The sequence below is a fragment of the Pteronotus mesoamericanus genome, unplaced genomic scaffold (genome assembly GCF_021234165.1).
Source record: "Pteronotus mesoamericanus isolate MK-2021 breed Mesoamerican mustached bat unplaced genomic scaffold, CSHL_Meso_final contig_84, whole genome shotgun sequence".
Lineage (NCBI taxonomy): Eukaryota > Metazoa > Chordata > Mammalia > Chiroptera > Mormoopidae > Pteronotus > Pteronotus mesoamericanus.
In genome coordinates, this window is record NW_026555267.1 from 1,318,269 (window position 1) to 1,336,266 (window position 17,998).

Here is a 17,998-nt window from a genome sequence, read left to right on the forward strand (position 1 = left end):
TTCTCAAATTCTTTGATACATTCCTGAGATGACTATATATTCATATGAGGTAGCTGCCCAAACTAGTTAAAGAATTCCTACTCAAAGACTCGTAGCAGGCGGAGTTATTATTAGAGAAGAGTAACGGTTTTTCACTTGTAACACTTCAGCATTCCAAGTGCTCAAAGCTCTGAAATAGGATCCACGTTTAAAGAGAAAAAATATGGAATACAAAAATTAAAAATATACTCAATCTCACAATAATGAATAGAAGTACAGTGGATTTAAAGACTCCAAAATAAATAAATGAAAACCACTGGTCATTGGAATATATGGTCCCTGAACAAAATTTACCTATTACCTAATAATTCTAACGTAAGGTGGAGGCTTATATTTTTTAAATGATTAATTTGACTTAGAACACTCCAAGAAACTCCTTCATAAATATCAACTATATTTGGACCATGCTGAACTTATAAGGTAACATAATAACTGTATGAACTGGATTGGAGATCACTAAATTGGCCTATAGTTAGTGGGCAGGGAATGTTCTAGGAGTTAAAAAGTAGTAAAAGAAAACTTAGAGGGGGGGAAAGCTGAGTAGTTATTGACACTTATGGAAAACAGCTATTGGATATGAGACAATAAAATCACAAAATATTAACATGCAAAAGGTTGCCCAATTTATCAGATTCCAGAAAGAATCCATAGAAAATGAAATTTTCAGGGCCTCTGGCCTTAGAAAAAGATTGTCATTCCAAGTTATGGAAGATTTTCCTCATCCCTTTCTCTTCCTCAAATGATCCCTTCCTCTCTTCAAAGTGGTAGAAAAAGGTGGAAAATTCAAATAAAAAGACTCTTAGACCCTGGCTGGTGTGGCTCAGTGGGCTGAGTGCCAGCCTGTGAACTGAAAGGTTGCCAGTTCAATTCTCAATTAGGGCACATGCCTGGGTTGTGGGCCATGTACCCAGTTTGGGGCGTGAGAGAGGCAACCAATCAATGTCTCTCTCCCTCCCTTCCCCTCTCTGAAAATGAATAAATAAAATCTTTAAAAAAATAAAGATACTTAGAATAGAATCAAACCACAAAAGCAACAACAACAAGCAGAAAGGAGGAAGAAAAGAAAACCATAAGGGGTATGTTTGAGGTTTCTGTCCACTAAAGTTTTGTCTTTAATGGCAAAAAAAAAAAAAAGAAGAAGAAAACAACTTATATATCCATCAAAGGGTTTTGGAAAAACTGTGAAACAGTCATACAGTGAAACAAAAATAAAACAGCTAAAATGAGGGACTTAGATCTATACACATCCAAATGAACAGACAAGAATAAATGGAAAAAAGACTTCCATAGAATTTATTTATATATTTCTTACACACATTCATATACTTCACACACACACACACACACACACACACACACACACACACACGCATGCATGCACTGCACTGGAAGAATGCACACTAAACTTATGGTAACAGGTTGTCTCTGGTGAGTGAGGGGGGGGAAAGAACTGAGAAGTGAATAAAGAGGACTTTAGTTGAAGGTGTTTGTCACAATCTCTAGTTGTCTGGCTTTTTGAAAAAACTTTTCAAAAACAATGAAGTCAGAGGAAAAAGTAAATGAGAAATGCTTTTAAAAAATTGACATCAGAGCAATATTTTCAATAACCAATAATGTTATTGGAATCAAACCAAAAAAAGCCAGTGAATTCAGTCCCTGTCTTCTCAATAATGAGAAGTCCAGCTTTTGTTGGTAAAATATTTTCCCAGTTGGTGGAAATTACATAGCACAGGGGCTACCTGAAAAGGGAGGGAGTAAACAGACTGATTTCATATACTTCAGTAAAAAAGTACATTTTAAATAAAAATAATACAGTAATCCAGCATATCTTCAGGGAGACTATAAATCCTTAAAAAGAACCATGTTTCCACGGAGCACCTTCACTCTCCTTTCTACCCTTCTAACCTCTGCAGACCTCTGTTCTGTTCCACCTTCTAACCTTCTGTAGACTTGTCCTCCACCTTTCCCTAATTTTACGCATTTCCCTCTCTACAGACCCATCCCTCCTTCTTCTTCAAAAAATTCAAAAATTTGAGGATTAAAATCGCCTCAAAATTTTAATACCTATACTCAAAGACAGATTTTTTTAAAGAAAACTTGAAACTTTCTGAAATGACTTAAGCTTTTCCTCCTCTTTCAAATATGTTTTTCCTCCTTCTTCTTTTACCTTTTCCATCCCCAACCTGTTTTTTTCCTTCCATTTTTATTTATTTTCAATTGATTTTTTTAGAGAGAAACATTGATTTGTTGCTCCACTTATTTAGGCATTCATCGGTTGCTCTTTGTACGTGCCCTGACCAGGGATCAAACCCGCAGCCTCGATGATCGGGACGACACTCTAACCAACTGGGCTACCTGGCCAGGGCCAACAGTTGCTTTCAACTGCTAGCAAGCCTCTGGCATGTTTATACATTTCACTTCTTAAGGAAAAGATACTCGCAAGTAAACCAAAGAAAATCCCATTCCACAGCTCAAAGGTCACATAAAGGGGGGAAAACACTAAAGTACAAAATACTAACCATATTTTGCTGCCTTTCCGTTTGATTTGATGGCTAAGGATAAAGTTCTAATGACCTAATGAGAGAGCAAAACCAAAGCTGCTTGTACATTTTATCATCTTTATAGCATTATAAATGTACCTGGAATCCTCTATTTCACAAGGTACTTGGGTTAAGAATAATAAGCCCACTTAGAATATGTCTGTACAGTTGGATAATACAGCACAGTAGAATCATAACCTCAAGATTCACAGTACAGGTACAACCTATACACTCCCACCTCATCCACCTGGTCTGAGAGAGAGAGAGAGAGAGAGAGAGAGAGAGAAACAAAAACTTCTAAGGTCCTTTTTTGTTAAATGCTTAAAGCTATATAAGCATTCTCTCAAAAGCACTATTCAGTGCTTCAGTCTTCAAAGTACTTTGACATTCATGATCTTATTTGGGATTTTAAACATTTCTGTAAGGCATGCAGGGCAAGTATTTTACAAATAAAGATACAGAAGCTCAGAGCTTAAAAATCTGTCACGGTCGCACAGCTATTAAGGGGTCTGAGTTCAGAATTTAAGTCTTTCACTTCCTAATCCAATACTTTACAATTCATGTGACCAGCTGATTCTTAGATCAAGTACAGTCTCGTATTCAACATGTAGAAACTGGAAAAATATATGATAGAAGGCACATTCATATACCCTATCTTCTGATTCCAATTTCATTTTCAAGTGGTAACTCTGTTGAAAAGTATGCTCTTTTGTTCTAATGAATTCTGAGCACCGTTATTTTTTTAGAGATTTTTTTATTTATTAACTTTTAAAGAGAGGGGAAGGGAGGGAGGAAGAGCAGGAGAGAAACACCGACATGAGAGAAACACTGATCGGTTGCCTTTCGTACACACACCAAGTGGGGACCGAACCTGCAAGCCAGGCATGTACCCTGACCAGGAATCAAACCGGTGACCCCTTACTTTGTGGAATGACACCCAACCAACTAAGCCACACAGGTCAGGGACTGTGCCCCATTATTAATGGAAACTTGGGCAAACTGTTGATAGGTTTGCGCCCATCTACTTTCAAGACTGGACCCTGGGAACAAATCACATATCCTAATACTTTTAGAATGACTCTCCATGCTTTAATACCTAATCACCATTAATTTAAAAAAATAAAATGTCTACTGTTCTAACATGCCAGAGTAATTTTTGAGTCTGATTTTCTGAGGAATCAGTGTCTTTTTCTCTGGAGATCTCTAGCTTCCTTCTTCCATAAGATTACAGAATTTGAAAATAAAGTTTCTCTCATTACCTACCTATACTCAATTTGAGATATCTAACATGACTAAACACTAAATGGCACCATCTTACACCCAGTTGCTCAACCTAAAACCTATCTTTTCATATCCAATCTATCAGCGAGTCCTGTCAGCTGTCCTGCTCCCTAATATATTCCACATTTACCCATTTTAATTTTATCCATTTCTGTGCAGTTTTCTCTTAGCTAAACCAGTGTTAACTGGTTTCTAACTGATCTCCTAACTTACTCTATAGCACAATCTAGTCTCCACATAGCGGCTACAATGAACTTTTAAAAAAGAAATCAGCCCTGGCTGATGTGGCTCAGTGGACTGAGCACCAGCCTGTGAACCAAAAGGTTGCTGGTTCAATTCCTACTCAGGGCACATGCTGGGTTGTGGGCCAAGTCCCCAGCTGGAGGCATGCAAGAGACAACCCATTGGTGTTTATATCTTTTGAAAAGGCCTTCTCTGATTACAGTCAAAAGTAGCAGCCCCACTCCCACCTTCTATGAATGTGTTTTATGTGAATTAATCCTCTACACTGTCTACAGTCTCCAACCTGATCCTCTCTTCTGAGTGCACTTATAATACTGACATTCTGGTCCTGCAAAGCTAAAAATCAGAACCTAGACAGTGGACGGCTCTGCAAATATAGTGTCCAGTTCAAAGTCAGAAGTAGCACCCTGATCTTTTTCTTTTTAGCATCCAACAGAAACTCTACTAAATTTTCTTTTAGGTATACATTTTTTAAAGAAAGCCATTGTTAATCTTTGAAATGTTTCCTATTATACCCATTTATGTTTCTCTTTTTAAAAAGTATAATATCAAGTATCTAGACTCAGTCATTATTTTTTATTTGCCTTAAAGAAATCACTAGTTTTTCTGACCACTAAGCCTTACTCTATAGTACATAGTTTACTTTCTATCAATTAAGGAAAATGACAACTAATGATAATGGAACTAGGAATCTGTAATCTGTTTTCTGAGATGCAAAACTGGCTTACAAATAGAAAAATAAAGATAGAAATAAGAGTATTTTTGGAGATGGAGATGTAAATAATACCAACAGTTTTAACAAATGCCTTAAAGAGTGATAATAAAAAAAAAAAAAAAACTTGCTAATACTGCTTAATTTTTCAGGACTAAAAGACCAAAGTGCTCTGAATAACGTAAAAGGAATTCTTTGCTATTAGCCTGACTACATTCTGAGGGCAAGGGACTTGCGCCCCGAGTACCCTGCATTGTGCCTGGCACACATTAGGTGCTTCATAAACGCCTGGTGAATCAAGAAATTAGTAAAATAATTATAGACATATAAAAGGAACTAATGAACATCCAGTCAAATGATTTTGTTTTACATATCAGGAACCTGAACCCCAAAGCAGCTCAGCGGCTGGCCCAATGTGATACAGTAAGCGCCAGAGGCCAGGAGCAGAGCTGAGACCAAAGCCCAAGCTATTCTACTACCTCCCTATAATTATGTTGGAAAAAGGTGCTGGGCTCAAGAACTTCAACGAGGGTAAGTGAAAAATAATGCATTGGTGAAAAACAATCACACTGTAATTAAGGACATTGAGTTCAGTAATTATTTGAAGTGCAAAAGGAAAGAACTTGATGAGGCACTACATTTGCCCTTTATATAGAGTCCAAATGGACCAAATTCTTCTCTCCATTATCAGAAAGGATACTGAAAACAAATCAGAAAACACATCAAACACTGACATCCTCCAACCTAGCTTTAAAGCCTTACCTAATATGACTATTCAAATTAAGTCAACTACCCAATTCCTTTGCTTGTTCACAACAGAATTAAAATGCTTATGCACACTGGATTCCTAAGTATGTAGGGTTACAAAAGCAAATTTGCAACTCTCTTTGTTCTTGGCCCCCTGTAACCTTTTCTCCTTTCAATTCAACCAAACCTTTACTGATTAAAACTGCACAGACATGATTTGATGCTGATCCTCAAGATGTGAAAAGGCTGTACTCTATTTCCTGAAAATTCTTTCCTTTGAAAAGCAAAGATTCATCTTATCAGCCTAACCAAATTATTATCAAATAGAGTGCCTATTCTGAGAAAGGCCTATGGATAATTTAAATTATGGAAGAGTAATATTCTCCACCTATAAAGTAGTAGAATCACAAGCAAAGATAGATTTTTATTGTAAGTCCAACAACTAACTAATCTTTACATTAATGTTTCTATTGCTTGAATCTTAAAGTCAATCAACCATAACAAAAAATTCAATGAATGCAATTTAGATGCCCAGTCGCAAGGTGAACAGAATACCAGCCTCACCACTACCAATTTCTTTAGAATGACTTGGTTTAAATAAAGAAAAAATGTTTCTGGCTTTAAAGGACCAGAAAAAGGTTCAACTTACAGCTAAAAGAAAAACTGCTCATATTTTCAAGGACAGAAATTCTCATTCATATAAATATTCCTCCTCTAAAAAATTTACTACCATCTTTTACAGTACACTTTGCCTTTAAATAGCAAGCCAGTAAGAAATCGCAAAAATTGTTTTTCTTCTCTTTCTATTCACTTCTGGATATTAGACAAACAAAAACTCAGTAAAATCAATTTTATAAATCTAGAATAGTCAGGTATTCAAGTCAAAAGGGGAAGCTTTGGACTCTAGACACAAACTCACTTCAAAAAATAAATACTTACACAAGTCAAATATAAATCCACTTTTAAAGGAATGAATCTCCAAAGGTACAAAATGTGGGCAAGAGTTTCCACTACCACTTTACTGCCAGAGGTAAGACTTTAAGAACTGTTAAAAAAAAAAAAAAAATCTGTCAATTGACTTCCTTCCAGTCAAGATGGCAGTGTAGGCAGACATGGCTCACTTCCTCTCACAACCCCATAAAAAATTACAACTAAAATATAAAATAACCATCACTCAGAACCTTCAGAAATCCAGACGACTGGAAGTCTGACAACTACGGAATTGAAGAAACTACATCCATCCAGACTAGCGGGGTGGCAGGGGTGCTGCAGACGAGGAGCGGGCTGGTCCTACCGCAATGAGTGGTAGATAAAAACTCAGGAGGGGTATCTCAGGAGCAAGGAGTCCCAGACCCACACCAAACTCCCCAGCCCAGGGTTCCAGTGACAGGAAGATAAGTCCCTACAACTTCTGGCTACAAAAACGAGCAGGGATTGACTCAGTAGAAGAAACTGCTGGAGCCCCAAGCAGTTCCTCTTAAAGAACCCACACACGGCCTCACCTACTCAGACTCACTCCTTCTGAGCTCCAGCAGCAGGGCAGCAGCTTGAAAAGCGCCAGTGACGTACACTGAGAAACTGAAATGTCTGGCATTAAGGTGAGCAAAAGCCATTGTGCCTTTCCTGAACCCTCCCCCAAAAGAGCCAGCAAGCTGGTGCCATACCTGAGACTCCATCAACCTGGCTAACATTGCCCTGCCCTGGAGATCCCCTGAGACTCCACCTCACCTAACTTCTGGGCCCACCCAAGCTGTTTTTCCACATGAATGGCTGGTCCTGACTCCTGCTTCACAACTTCCTAAATCCTGTCCAACAAGTAACAGCTGGCTTCAGTGGGCCCCAGGCCTGGCACTAGCAGTAGCCAGCCTAGATTCACAGCTTGGCTTCACATGGGAATCTCTAAGCCCAGCACAAGTAGCAGCCATCTCATATTGCTTTATAACTCATGCAGAATGGCCCTGCGCAAAACACAAGTAGGGGCTGACCATGCCCTGCAGCACTCAGTAAACCCCAGAGCCTGTACACCCAGTGGACAGCTACAGATCACATCGAAGCACCACCACCCTGCCCCTGCACAGCTGATCCTCCATGGAGGTCAGTGGTCAGAGCCAGCCCTTGCAGCTGTCTGGCCTGGGTAAATTCTTCCCACTGACCTGCAAACAGCAATCAAGGCTCAACTACAAGAGAAAGGTGTACTCAGCCCACATGAAGGGTGCATCTCAGGTACTCAGCTTGGGTGACAGGGGAGGCTGTGCCACTGGACCCTACAGAATACCTACTACATTAGGCCACGCTGCCAAGACAGGGAAGTCAAAGCAGCTCTACCTAATACATAGAAACAAACACAGGGAGGCTGCCCAAAATGAGGAGACAAAGAAACATAGCCCAAATCAAAGAACAGATCAAAACTCCAGAAAAAGAACCAAACAAAATGGAGATAAGCAATCTATCAGACAAAGAGTTCAAAACACTGGTTATAAAGATGCTCAAGGAACTCAGTGAGGACCTTAACGGCATAAAAAAGATCCAGTCAGAAACAAAGGATACACTAACTGAAATAAAGAACCATTTTACACGGAAACAGTAGTAGACTGGATGAAGCCGAGAATTAAATCAATGATTTGGAACATAAGGAACCAAAAAACCACCAATCAGAACAACAGGAAGAAAAGAGAATCCAAAAAATCAAGGATAGTATAAGCAGCCTCTGGGACAACTTCAAGAGGTCCAACATTTGCATCATAGGGTAGCAGAAAGAGAAGAGAAAGAGCAAGAAATTGGAACTTTGAAAAAATAATGAAAGAAGACTTCCCTAATTTGGTAAAGTAGATAGACCTGCAAGTCCAGAAAGCACAGAGTCCCAAACAAGATGGATGCAAAGAGGCCCACTCTAAGACACATTAAAATTAAAATGCCAGAGGTTAGAGATAAGAGACATCTTAAAAGCAGCAAGAGAAGAGCAGTTAGTTAGCTACAGGGGAGTACCCATAAGACTGCCAGCTGATTTGTAAAAAGAAACTTTGCAGGCTAGAAGGGATTGGCAAGAAATATTCAAAGTCATGAAAAAGAGGGACCCACAGCTAAGATTGCTCTACTCAGCAAAGCTGCCATTTAGAATCGAAGGGCAGATAAAGAGCTTCCCAGACAAGAAAAACTAAAGGAGTTCATCATCACTAAACCATTGTTATATGAAATGTTAAAGGGACTTAAGGAAAAGAAGATGAAAACTATTAACTGTAAAATGGCAATAAATACATATCAATCAATAATTGAATCTAAAGATAAACTAATCAAACAAGAAGAACAGAGACAAAAATCATGGATACAGAGAGCATTTGATGGTTGCCAGATGACTGGGGGTTATGAGTGAAGGGGTGAAGCGGTGAGGGGATTAAGAAGTACAGATAGGTAGTCAGAGAACCGCCATGGGGATGTAAAGGACAGCACAGGAAATAGAGAAGCAAAGATCTTATATGCATGACCCATGGACATGAACAATGGTGGGGAGTGCCTGAGGTAGCGGGGGCTGCTGTGTGGAGAGGGAAAAGGGGGAATGAATCAGGACAACTGTAACAGCATAATCAATAAAATATAATTTAAAAAAAGAATTTAAAATTTAAAAAAAAAAACTATCTTAGGAAGGTCGACGTTTTAGTGGGTCTTCCGAAATCAATCTTCACAACAAAAAAAGACATATTTAAATAAACTTTTAGAATAAGAATAGAACAAGTCAATATATTCATAAGTTTTTGCCTTCCTTGGGACCTGAATTCTAGTGCAAGCTTTTCACATACTTTCCAAAATCTGAATTTTCTCATTTTTAAATTGAGTGCAACTGCCCAAGAATCTCAGTTATCTCCTTTGGAAATACTGTTAAAATTATATCTGCCTCTCTTCATACATGCTTTTTAAAATGAAAAGCAATACACATACAGAATAATTCAAAAGCTATAGACACTCAAATCCCTCTTCCAAAGCCTAAAGATAACTACTGTTTTCTTTTGTATTCTCAGAAACAAATAAAAAACACACAAAACCAAAAAGTGAGCATGTACCAGGAAACACACACATATTACATTCTCTCATATTCCCATGTAGCCACACATACACCTTACTCTTTTTCTAAAGGTTGCAAAGAATTCTACTATACACTGATGTGTGGTTGTCAGGATTTTGCTACTGCAAACAATGTAGCAGATAAGTGTATCTAAACATAAGTGCAAGCAAGCCCAAGAACCTGTGCATTGTTTATTTTGATAGATATTGCCAAACTGCCCTACAAAATGTTGTAGGGACAATACATATTCCCAACACAACTGTCTGATTCTCCATACTTCCGAGCATCGATCCTCTTGATACACTATTCATCTAGGACGGCCAGAGACAGAAAGACATACACAAACCTTAAGCAGAAGAGCCAATGAGGTTTAGACCCTTTCCCCCCAGAAAAAAGGCCAGAAATATCTTTTATGATAAAGTGGAAAAGTGCCAGCCAAAAATATACCAGAAATGATGTGTGGTATTTGTCTGTTTACAAGATCTAAGTGTTGTTGTTTCCTTCAGATGTTTGTAAAAGAAGATATTGATAAAAAATAAATTTTGGGGGCATGACAGGGATACACAAAGAGAGTAGGTGAGCAACTTGTATTGCAGATTCTATTAATTACAAGGAGAACTAGTTGTGTCATAGATCAGGATATGGATTTAATAACATGTATGACTAAATTCCTCCACATACAATCTGGCCACTTTTATCCAGAGATGGTTATCCACAGTAAGAAGTCAGTTTAGTTCCTTATCTTTATCACTGACAAAGGATCCCTGTTATTTCAGCTTTTTACCCCAAAATTAACTGGAATAGTGCATTATTGTGGAGGTAATAAAAGTGTTAATAGCTGCAGCCAGAGGTGACCTCTGAAAATGGTTCGCTGTTCACTTGACCCAGAAAACAACATAAAATTATGCAAATCAGGAAGTTCAAATCTTCATGTTCACTTTAAGAACACTAGTGAAACTGCCCAGGCCACCAAGGTATGCATATTCAAAAAGCCAAAGCATCTGTAGGATGTCACTTTACAGAAGCAATGTGTGCCATTCCGTCCTTACAGTGGAGGAGTTGGTAAGTGTGCTCAAGCCAAAGAGTAGAGATGGATGCAGGGTTGGTGGCCCAAAAAGAATGCTGAAGTTTTGCTGCACATGCTTAAAAATGCCAAAAGTAATGCTGAACTTATGGGTTTAGATGTAGATTCTCTGGTCATTGAGCACATCCAGGTGAACAAAACTCCTAAAATGTGGCACAGAACTTGCAGAGCTCATGGCAGATTAACACACACATAAGCTCTCAGACCTGCCACACTGCAATGACCCTTACTGAAAAGGGCAAACTGTTCTTAAACCAGAAAAGGAGTTTGCACAGAAGAAAAAGATATCTCAGAAGAAACTGAAGAAACAAAAACTTGTGGCCTGGGAGTAAAGTCAGCATAAAATAAATACTAATAAAAAGTTTTTAAAAAGTGTTAATAAAACACATAGGAAGGAACTCTTGCTGTATATTAAAAGTGTTTTTTATTAAATAACTGGAATAATGCCAAGCATGTAGTAGATAATAAATAACTGTTAAGTTATTCACACTACCCACTCTGAAAATTATCATCTTTATTTAACAGGAAGTATTTGCAAAGGACCATGTGAATATCAGGCAACTCTAGGAATATGGTATCTGTGTGTATGAGAGAGAGAGAGGGAGGGAATGTGTGTGTGTATAGGGGGAACATATAAGTTTCTAAAAACAAAATAAATATAGACAAAAATTCTCATTTTACTGTCCCATAATTTGCTATTATAGCTGATAATTTGAACTGCATGGGTCTACCTATAAGCAAAATATTTTCAATAAATATATAGTTGGCCCTCTGTATCCTCAGGTTTCCCATCTGCAGATTCCACGGATGTGGAGAGCCAAGTCTGTGCACTGTTCTATACCACTGTATGTAAGGAACCTGAGCATCCTAAGATTTTCGTGGCTGCCCACAGTGGGTCCTGGAACCAATCTCCAACAGATACTGAGGGATGACTGTAGTTAAGTGTTTGGGAAGTCAGAAGTTATACATCAATTTTCAACTGCGTGGGGATCAGTACCCCAGCCCCCACATTGTTCAATGGTCAACTGTTTAAGTATTATATCTTCAGTTGTAGTATGCTATCAAATTGGGTCGGGGGGAGAAAACATACTTTGGTCTTACACGAAAATGTGAAAAAAATTTAATTTATAATCAGGGAAATGCAGTAATATCTAAATGCAGTATGTTTGTTTCCAGCAGAAGCTCCCTCTAATTTTATAAGTAGGAAAATACAATTTAGGAACACTCAATGTGAGATTATTCCCAACACATTCTTTTCCTCTCCTCACCCAAGTAAACCAACTATATCCAACATTAATTCTCTTAAGAAAACTGCTCCCAGTTTCTTTTATTATCAGGGATCACTTAAAAAAAAAAAAAAGCAATTTTATGCATTAATAGGAAAGCACTTAGAATCAAGGTGAGCCTTATATATACCTATACATAAAATAACCAAGCACAGCATGTCCTATACTGAGGGCCAGAAGCATCTCCTTTAAAATGAGGTGATCTTCTCAACCCTAGTTCTGACTGCATCACAAATGATCAGTGCCAATGCCAGACACTGGACTCAGAACACACAGTTCAGGTACCCAATAAACCATCAACTGGGAAAGGGAAGGGGAAGTTGAACTAAACAGGCCACAAAGTCAAATAAAAGGGTTACTTTGCAAGGGTCCTGCCTATGATACTATCAAAAAATCACGTGGGAGGTCCCCAAATTCCAATACTAATACAGAATTCCTTACCTGTACGCATATGATTTGGATAGGCCCTTTAAGATTGACTGGGGCTGAATAAAAAGTCTTCTAGGTGTTGGCAAATTCTACTGAAGGGAGTTCAATTTCCCATCTACCAGGCTGAATTCCACAGATTTGTATAAATATTTTAGGTTAAGAGTTTTCAAATAAAAATTATAAATCAAAGAAGAGCAAATATTCCAATCACATAACGAAAGAGGCGGCCTCAGACTAAAATGAAATAATTACATCCCTCAATACAATCTACTGTTTCCAAGACACACAAAAATCTGTTTCTTGGACTTGAGATTGGTATTAAGTACAGGGGATGAAAAAAAGAAAATAACTATTTGAAATTAATCCAAAAAATCAAATCTAAAGACATCCAATTTAACACTGAGCTTGTACTCAAGTCAAAAACAAAGTAAAGCAATATTTGGTTGGGTTCCTGTGACACGGCAAGCTACTATGACATAAAAGAAAATAATGGTTCATGATTGGCTGTAGACAGTCTGGTAACCAAAGTGCGTATTTATTGGTTACTGCCCATACTTGCCACAAAAGTTTATCCAATCAAATCATGTAATGCAAATAACCTCCAAAGATAAGTAGTTTGGGTTTTTTTTCATTGCATGAGTTTTCACTGAGTATGTACTGTATACAAGGCACAGTAGTCAAGGCACAGTCCAGTAGAGGAATGGAGGTGTCATCCATTGCTGCATAAAAATTGCCAAAAACTAATTCCAATGTCCTTGAGACTTCCACATAACTTATAATTAACCCAATCAGCTCTATAAATATTGCGTGTCTATAAACTTTGACTTTCATAACAGATATTAATTTAGCTAATTCAAATTATCTTTACATTACAGTTGGCAATAAAGTTAATACTGTTATCCTCATTATTCTAGAATGAAATTATGATCTTTATTTTAATTCCTACCATCATTAAAGATGAAAACTTATTTAAAAAAAGAAACTTTAAAAAAATACTATAGATATACATAGTGAAATCACTCACAATTTATTGGGGGGAAAAAGGCTGGAGTCAATATAGTGCTCACTATCCAATCTGTAGATTCTTCAGCTCCTTTGTTGTCTCCCTGTCTTCAAACAGTGATAACTGAGTAGGAAGAGAATAGATAAATTTAAGTCTCCATTTTCTTATTTGTGAGCCTGATTAAAGAACTGGTGACAAAGTTTAGAGGAATTTGTTAAAATGAGGTTTTGGCATTATAAAAAGTTCTAATCAGATACTGCTAAAAGAACACAGGAAAAAAGCACCCACAGAACTCTGGCATAAACTCTGAATGCATTTTTTTTTAAAAACAATTTTTTTTTAACATACAGTAAAATTTACCTTTTGTATAAAATTATACAGTCTGTGAATTTTGACAAAATTCACATGTAATCACCACCACAATCAAAATAACAAAACAGTTTTCCTGTGAATTTTAGGACAAGCTTAAATAGTTATCCAAAGGGCTTACTTCGAAAGATTTCTACCAAGTAAAAGCAGATAAAACAGGACCTAAAAATTTAAACAAAGATTTACTGAAAATAGAGGAATACTGGCCCCTGTCTACTTTTACTCGTGCCTTCTAGCCAATTCAAATCACTACAAATCACCTCCATTTCTTAAATTCCCATGGCATCTGTTACCACATGCAAGCGTATCTCTTCTGTACCACAAACTAACTTCCTGCTACGAGATGTTTTGTGGGTGTACAAATTCAGCAAGTCCAAAATGGAAGCCCATCTTCCTCCCGTCCCCCAAACACCCTGTTTTCCAGTAATCCTGCCATTCATCCAAGTACTCAAACTAGAAACCCTGGAGTTATCCTTAACTTCCAAGCTCCCTCACTACCCCCATACCTCCACTTCTTGCCCCCAATTTAGTCAATCGCCATGTCTTATCAATTTTACCTCAGATATATATCCCAAAATGGTCTATTTCTCTTGATCCCCACAGCCAACCACCAGCTTAATCAGTTCAGAACATTAGTATACTGCAGTATTACCTTAATGTATGCAATACTTTCTTGTTTCATTCCTGTAGAATAAGCTGTTTTTTCACCACAGCATCTTTGCATATAATGTTTTCTCTACCCAAAATGCCTTTCCTTCATTTTTGGAAACATCTACTCTAATCTCTACAAATAAAATTAAATGCTCTCTCCTCATCACTCTTAATGTGTAAACCTCTTGCTGTTGTAATTATTCGTCTTTTCCACTAGATTGAGAGTACCAAGAGGGCACTTAAGTGTGTTATATATTCACCTTGGTAAGACTCATGTCTAGACAGTGCCCAGCAAATAGTAGATGCTTAATAAATGTTTTTAAAAACAAATGAATGAATATATCATAATCCAGATAAAATGACTTCCCTTTGTTAAGATTCCATGTTTACCAAGTGATCTTTTGCTTAGCCCAACACAGTAGTTGTATGATTTTGGGCAAGTTACTTATAAACCTTTCTGTGCCTCAGATTCCTCATCTGTAAAATACAGGTAGAGAATAACTTTCTCATGCCCTGGCTGGTGTGGCTCAGTGGATTAGATACCAGCCTGCAAACCAAAGGGTAGCCAATTTGATTCCCTGTCAGGCCACATGCCTGGGTTGCAGGCTGGGTCCCCAGCTGGAGGCGCACCAGAGGCAACCACACATAGATGTTTCTCTCCCTCTCTTTCTCCATCCCTTCCCCTCTCTCTAAAAATAAATAAATAAAATCTTTTTTTAATTAAAAAAAAAAAGAATACCTCTCCCATAAGGTTACTGTGAAGATTAAATGAGTTAAAGACATGTCAAATGCTTAGAGTAATACCTGACACATAGAAAGTGCGCCATAAACATTAGCTATTGTTATTAGTTTATTTAAAAAAATTTTTAGATTGTATTTATTTATTTTAGAGAGAGGGGACGGGAAGGAGAGAGGGACACATCAATGTGTGGTTGCCTCTCAAGTGCCCCCTACTGGGGACCCAGCCTGCAACCCAGGCATGTACCCTGACTAGGAATCAAACCGGCGACCCTTTGGTTTGTAGACTGGCACTCAATCCACTGAACTACACCAGCCAGGGCTGTTATTAGTTTTTTAACAATACATAATGCTAGCATAAGAATGGACTGAGCAGACATGTTTTCTCGATCATGGAAAAAACTACCCCTCAGTGTACATGAGGGTTTATCTCTCAGCCCCTTGCAGTTTGGTTAGCCACTTCCCCATAAGACCAATCACCCTGGTGAGGATGAAGAAATGGAGTTTATGTGCAAAACAGGAACAGGTCCGGAATCTTGAAGATCGGAATCATCAAGTTAGCAGCATCCTAACAGGACTTGTAAGAAGAGCTAGCTGGTCACCTATGACACCTTACCTTGGTTCCCTCTAAAGGCAACATTTTGGTCAAAGATAGTACAATTTAGTGAAAAGAATGTGAGGCTAGGAGGGAGATACTTAAACTATGTCACTAATTAGCTTTGAACATGATTGTGTACTTTCAAGAGAAAGTCTCTGAGTTTAAAACACTACTAGTCATCTCTCAATGATCTACACTGTGGAGCTGAAAAGTAGTATGATTAATTCAAAACAGATAGTAAAAAAGAAATCCTTAACATTTTACTTTAGAATGTATTGTGTAATTTCTCCTATAGATTTATATCCAAAATTGTATCTGGGCTGAACTAATAATAAAACGTATTTACACAGCCTGGCCATACATTAAAAACATCTGGGGAGTGAATTAAATGTAAAAGAAGGAAACCAGCATGAGATAAATTCCTGCAGATAATTTACATGAGGATTATTTAAAACTGACTATTATTACACAATAATTCCTCTCAACCTCACAGCATCCTCTTGAGGCTCAATCTTAGCCATTAAATTTTTTCAAACAAAAATCTCTAAATGTCACTTAGAAATAAATGATGAGAACAACTGAGTGCTTAAAGGTGAATCAAAATAAACCTCTGAAGCCATGAGAGAATCATCCAATTGAGGATTTTTGCTGCCATAGGTGTAGAGGTACATGATTGTGCCTAAAAACCCAGAAGTGAGTATCAGCCTAACTACATGCCAATTTATTGCATAAAATCAAGATATTCTTTAAAGATCATGTAGCAATTTCAGTGCCAGAAAGTACATCAGTGACTACCTTGTCTAAATCCTTTAATTTTATAGAAGAAACTGAGATACACAAAAGTTGCAATATGTCTGTAAAAATATACATTAAAATAAATATTTAAGTAATGGGAAGTTCATTAAAAACTTGAGATATAATTGACATATAACATTTTATTAGTTTTAGGTGTACAACATATGATTTGGTATGTGTATATATTGTGAAATGATTACCACAGTAAGTTAACATCCATTACCACACATAATTACAAATAACATTTTTTCTTGTAATGAGAACTTGGAAGATCTAGAAGTACATTATTTAAATAATTCACTTGTAAATAACCTTCTATATTTCTTATAAAGAGACTTTAATATATTCAGCTTTGCTTAAATGAGGCCACATCTATTTATCTGCTTTATTTTATACATCCATACTGTACAACTTCAGATGTCCTAAAAATTGGCCAGCTAGGATGTACCTTTAATCCTGTACAAGCCTATCCACTACACCACAACATGAATCATCCTCTCTCATTAGTCCAAACTCTACTTGTCAGCTCATAGGTGCAATCATGTATCTTTGTTTCCCTCCATGTGTCTTCCTCAAATTTGTTCATACCATTCTGAAAGCCAGGAACATTCTCCTACTTTCTATTTTAGTATCTCCCTTCTGGATCCAGGTCAAAGCTTTTCCAAATCACCCCAGTTCACTCTGAATTCTTATAGTACTTACTATTACTTTCTTAGCAGTTAACAAATGTTACTTAGAATCTCTTACCTGATAATTAACATAAGATGCCCAGAAATGTAACTGTTTTTTGTATATGTCTTTGTCTATCCCCAAAATTCTCTTTTGGCAGGTCTAGTGGGACCTAGGAATAGGTACTTAAAAACCAAAAGAGCTGGTAGAAGAATAAAATTGATTTTTCCCTTTATGAAAATGTCCTTTCATGCTGTTTAAATTTCCTTTAAAGTATAAAAATATTTAAAGCTTAGGAAAAAATAGAACATTGCATACCCTTTGACACAGAAATTCCTTTTCATTATATAATAATTTATATACATGGATTTTCATCATAGCATAATTTATAAGCAAAAACTGGAGAAAAAGGGTCCTGGCTGGTATGTCTCAGTGGACTGAGCACCAGATTGTGAAGCAAAGGGTCACTGGTTCGAATCCCAGTCAGGGCGCATGACTGGGTTGTGGGACAGGCCCCCAGTGGGGGGGTGCATGAGAAGCAACCACACATTGATGTTTCTCTCCCTCTTTCTCCCTCCCTTTCCCTCTCTCTAAAAATAAATAAATAAATAAACAAATAAATAAAATCTCTTTAAAAAGTTTTTAAAAACTGGAGATAAAGGAAGTTCATTAGTAGGGAATTGGCCAAATAAAATATGATGCATCTATAAAGCAGAATTCTATGTGTTTACTTTAAAAAATTATTTTTAGTAACAAG

The 17,998-nt window shown here is 37.3% G+C and overlaps 1 protein-coding gene across 4 annotated transcripts in view; it reads right to left on the reverse strand.

Annotated features, from left to right (window-relative positions):
- The window catches only part of SPOP (speckle type BTB/POZ protein), a 70,108-nt gene that overhangs the window by 37,095 nt on the left and 15,015 nt on the right, over positions 1–17,998 (reverse strand). For all 4 annotated transcript variants that reach the window (XM_054585374.1, XM_054585373.1, XM_054585376.1 and 1 more), the window contains exon 2: positions 13,443–13,544. The gene's annotated coding sequence lies outside the window, so the exon portion shown is untranslated. The remainder of the gene's footprint in view (positions 1–13,442; positions 13,545–17,998) is intronic.